This window comes from Cucumis sativus, chromosome 1 (genome assembly GCF_000004075.3).
Source record: "Cucumis sativus cultivar 9930 chromosome 1, Cucumber_9930_V3, whole genome shotgun sequence".
Taxonomy (NCBI): Eukaryota; Viridiplantae; Streptophyta; class Magnoliopsida; order Cucurbitales; family Cucurbitaceae; genus Cucumis; species Cucumis sativus.
The window spans coordinates 20336638-20341756 of NC_026655.2; the positions used below are offsets into that span (position 1 = coordinate 20336638).

Below are 5119 nucleotides of genomic sequence, written 5' to 3' on the forward strand. Positions count from 1 at the left end.
CAACAACTACAAGTGCACGAAAATATGTATTAGCAATGATCAACCTTCGGTTTTCCTATACTTCATGATTGAGATCAGTTTGAATATTTACTAAATTGACCATAGTTGATTTATTTTGACCGATTGATACTCAACCCTATTTAAACTTACATTCTATAATGAAAAATATTTTAGATTGAGATAATTGTAAACAACTATTTATAAGGAACTAGTAGTTAAGATAATTGAGATAGGTGTAAGGAGAAGCAAAAGAGGGGTTGTTGAAATCTTTGAAGTCCTAACATGTAATTGGAAAAGAAAAATAGAACCGTTGTATACTATTTTTCCGTTGAAAAAAAATAAGATGTCACATATAAGCAATGGCCAAAGTAGGATTGTATATTATATTTGTTTATTGAGAAGAAACAAAAATGAAAGAAGGCGAGGTGGAGAATCAAAATAAGATGCTTTACAAGAAGATCCAAAAAAACCAATTTATGGTTATTATTAAACAAAGGTTTATATTCAATATTTAGGTAATAAACGAAATGAGATAGAGAATTAAAAAGAAAAAAGCAATTGGCGCTGACCCTTCAAAATGGTTTCCGTTAAGAAAAATAAAGAGAGAGAGAGAGAGAGAGAGAGAGAGGGCATCCACCGGACCACAAAACGGACGATCTAACATAACCCAAAATAAAAGCCAAAATGCGGATATACAAATAAAACTATCGTCAACGGCCGGCCACGCGCCTTCCCATCATGAGATCCCACGTGGTTTGAAATTCATGAGTAACCGGCCAAACCATCCCCACGTGAACCCTCTCCGTTTGTGCAAATTCCCCCCTCTGGCTACCCACGCCGCACTCTTTCCCTAGTCAGCGACCCCACACCCCCCCTCCCTCTCTTCACCGAATTTGGCCGAAGCCGTAGCCGAATCCGAGCCCCTTCCGACACTCTAACCAAACCATCATGACCCAACCCCCACCCCCCCCTCCTCTCTCCTTCCGGTTCCGGCCCGCTACCTTTTCGGTTCCCTATCCCTATCCCCATCCCCTATCCCATCCCCGGCGATATCATCGCCTCGACCGCTTCACTCGCCGACGCTCCCTTTTTCTTTTATCCTCCCCCATCTTCTTCTTCTCTCTTTCTCTTCTCTTTCTCTTCCCATTTCTCATGGGTGATCTAACCGATTCCCTCACCCCTTCCTCTGCTAACTCTCGCCAACTTCCTATTCGTGAGGATTGTTGGAGCGAGGACGCTACTTCCACTCTCATCGACGCTTGGGGTCGCCGTTTTCTCGACCTTAATCGTGGAAATCTCCGTCAGAAGGACTGGCAAGACGTTGCCGATTCTGTTAACTCTCTCCACGGTCTTACCAAGAAGACCCATCGCACCGATGTTCAGTGCAAGAACCGGATCGATACCGTTAAGAAGAAGTATAAGACCGAGAGGGCTAGGGTTTCTGCTTCCCATGGAATTTTGTTTCCTCTTGGCCTTTTTATGCTCGTCTTGATGAACTCATTGGTCCTACTGTTTCTATGAAGAAACCCTCTTCTCCTCCTTTGGCTCTTCCTTTGCCCTTCCGTAAGACGCCTCCTCCTTCCGCTGCTGCTTCTTCTGCTGTTGTCGCTGTCTCTCAAAAGCGGTCTGCTGCTGCCATGGATCATGTGTCTTTTCGGAGGAATTACTCGGCTATGGCGGCTGCTGCTGCTGCGGTTGCATTGTCGGAGGAGGAGGAGGATGAAGAGGAAGAGGAGGAGGAGGAGGAGAGAGTGAGCGACGATGAAGAGGCGGAAGGGAGGGTATGAGTAGGTTGGCAAGAGCGATTAAAAGGTTTGGGGAGGTGTATGAAAGAGTGGAGGCTGAGAAAGTGCGACAAATGGTGGAATTGGAGAAGCAGAGGATGCAATTTGCTAAGGATTTGGAGCTGCAGAGGATGCATATGTTCATGGAGACCCAGGTTCAGCTTGAGAGGATTAAGCGAGGGAAGAAATCAACTCCCAGTGGTAAGGATGAGGAAACTTTCTCCTCTCTTTTTCCATTGAAATTGCCTTTTGCGTTTAGCATGAAGTGAAAGTTCGATCTCTTACAGCTTCAAACATTTTATTTTGAGTGTCTTCTGTGCCGATTGTTATGGCAGATTTATCTGGTCTGATTGTTTGCTAGGATATTGTGGTTTTTGATATTTATGGAATAGAATGATTTCCCAAAATTTTTTACAACTTTGAAATAAACAACTAATTTAACATGGAGTGGTCTTGTTACAATCTTCTATTAGAAATATTAGTGAACTTTTTATGTTCTTTTTCTTTCTAGGGAATCCTCCAGATGAAGTCTACATTCTAAACACGATGAAAGGTTTAAAACCATTTACCGTATCTTTGTAATTTTCTTGAGTCCAAAATTAGGGTTATTTAGATATATAGCAATTTATAAATTACTAAAACTAAAATCAATCTTCATCTTTCTTTGTGGTTGGATACAATTTGGCTGTATGCAATCAATGCCTTGCAGTTTTCTTGTTTACTGACTTACAAATGGACCCACGAAATGATTCATTACTTTTACTGCTGCTGCTGCTATATGTAACTACAATATAGAGAGGTTATATTTGGATATAGGTTGTGGTTAAGTGGTACGCCCTTGGTTATATTGCATTGCTATATGACCAACTTGTAATTATTTAGAGAAATATGTGAAGGCTCTAGAGATTTTGAAGATTTAGAATTTTGCTTGGACAACTAAAGCTTATATAACCTACCTATGCCTTTGTTTTTTGTTTCACTATCAATGTTTTAGAAAACCAAGCAAAGATTTTAAAACTAAACAAGAGAAAGAAAAGTAGTTTTAAAAACTTTTTTGTTTGGTTTTTGACTGAGAATTCAACCATTTCTTTTAGAAAAGAGAAAACCATGATTTGGGCACAAATAAGGCACAAAGAATTTTCTGGGAACTATGGTCAAATTTACACGTAATTATGTCTCATTTATAGTCTGGTAATTAGTGATCATTTTGAATAATAGCTTATCATGCAATCACTTTTCTTGGAGACGATAAGGTTCCTGATTCCTGACTTGATAGGTTGTTCTACACATTAAAGAGGAGAAGTATTGCAATTCTTCAGGTTTGAGGTGATCGTATTTTGACATATGTATCATCTCTTTTTTCCTTTCTTTTTAAAATTTTTTATAAGAACACGTGTGTCATCCGTGAGCATTGAAAATTTGAATGGTAGGAAGAATCAGAGCGTAGAGATGGTAGAAGAAGTGTGTTAAGTTTGTGTGTAATTGTTGTATAGCTTAATAGCATGAATAAGATACGCTCATAGGTTTCTATGTTTGTTGTGGAGGAAAAAACCACGAATCAAAAGGGTTTTACATAACTGGCAATTACAAATAAAAATAAATTCCAATTGCGTGTGAACCCCCAATTGTTTCTTGAGAATTAGAATTATACATTTCCGATACCTCATAGCCAGAATATGGTATTTAATATACACTTGTTTCAATAATTCTGGATAGTCTCTCACAGGTTTTTCTTCCTTTCCATGTTTCAAACAGAATGTGTGCCTTGGAACAGTGTTTTCATGGTTTTAAGAACATTGGAGTATACCACTATTCCTAAGTCTCAGAAACTGGGCCATGTGAAGCCAAGTTCTGCTTTATTTTATATGGGCAAACTGCTATTAGTCATTAGATAGTAGCACTAGCAGTAAGACACTACATCCGTTTTTTGAAATGTTTGGCTGAACTTAAGCTTTACTTTCCCTGTTGAGGTGTCTCCCATGACCAAGGGGAGGCTTGAAGATTTTTGATTTGGAAATCTGCACAATGATATTTGAGCTTAGATTAGACTATCTCTAAGGCTATTTTAGTTATTTGATTCCTTTTTTTATTTGGCTCTTTTCTCCCATGATTAGAAAATTTGTTCTCAAGTTTAAATGTCGCTTCTAGGATGACTATGTTTGGGGAGAAAATCTCCAAGGTCTTTGACGCAAGCCTCTAGGCGGAAAGCTTGAGGAAAGATTTGAAGTGCATTTGTCTTCCTATGGATTAATGGCATTGGGGGTGGCTCTAACTGATGTCATTCGTATTTAGTGCATGATTCCTTCATCAGGGTTATTATATCAGTTAGTTTACTCTGAAGATTATGAAACCAGCTCTCTGTTTCATTAATGATTGCCATACTCAGTCCTACTCTAATCTTGTCTCGTGGTCTACATTGGTCTACATTGGTTTAAACTTACATATTTCAAGTTCTTAAAAGAGTATAAGATTGACATTTACGAGAATCTATAATGTCTAGGGATATGTTTCTTGAAAACCTCTTCTCCTGTCAACTTTGCTAGTCATATTTCCAGAAACTGCCTTTCATTAATACTTTGCCCTATGTTCTTGTGGACTGATATCAAAGATGGCTAAACATGACCGTTCGTAATCAGTCTTCAAAGGGACAGAAGACATTTATAGTTATAATATTGTCTACAGTTGTATATGCCCTTCTTTCCTTCTTTTTCCTCTCAATTGAATGGTTTGAGGAACCAAGGTAGTATGAAATGCCTTTTCCCCTCATTTGTGTTTCTCCAAAATGCTTAAGTACCTAACAAATTGTTCGATGCATTCATGGGCTAATGGTGAATTAACGCTTTGTAATGCACTGTTTGAAATCAAATGTTCATGAAACTTAGAAAGACAATTCCTTTTCTGAAGCACTTAGAAAGAGTTCTTTTTCGGATGCACTTAGAAAGACAGTTCTTTTCTGATGCAGATATGTAGAGGTAGCTGTGTGAGAAGGAATGACATAAAAACTTGATATAAGGTACATACAAATGGAAGCTGCTGATATTGTGGAGGAGATGATGAACACTTCTAATTTTAAATATCATAAATGAGTTGGAATTTAATTTTGTGAAGTTAGCCAAGACCAACCCCTCTTCCCCACTACTTGTAGGGAAGTTAGGGAAACTGCTGTAATATCAACTTTTAGATGTGAAAGCTAATTTATGACGAATCTTTTCTTTTCTTTTTCTAATCTTCTACTACTAAGAATTCTCGTGGTGTAATTCAGCTTCTTTAAATATCTTAAATTTTAAAGATTTGGTTCCGGGAAGTTAATCTTGAACCAATGTTACTTTTCTTTT

At 38.2% G+C, this 5119-nt stretch overlaps 1 non-coding gene across 1 annotated transcript; it reads left to right on the plus strand.

Moving 5' to 3' along the window:
* The first annotated feature begins 553 nt into the window (after positions 1-553).
* On the plus strand, positions 554-5119 carry LOC101206812. Its single transcript, XR_004216270.1, has 4 exons — positions 554-1985; positions 2296-2337; positions 3003-3110; positions 4747-5119. It is a non-coding gene; the product is annotated as a trihelix transcription factor ASIL1 (transcript).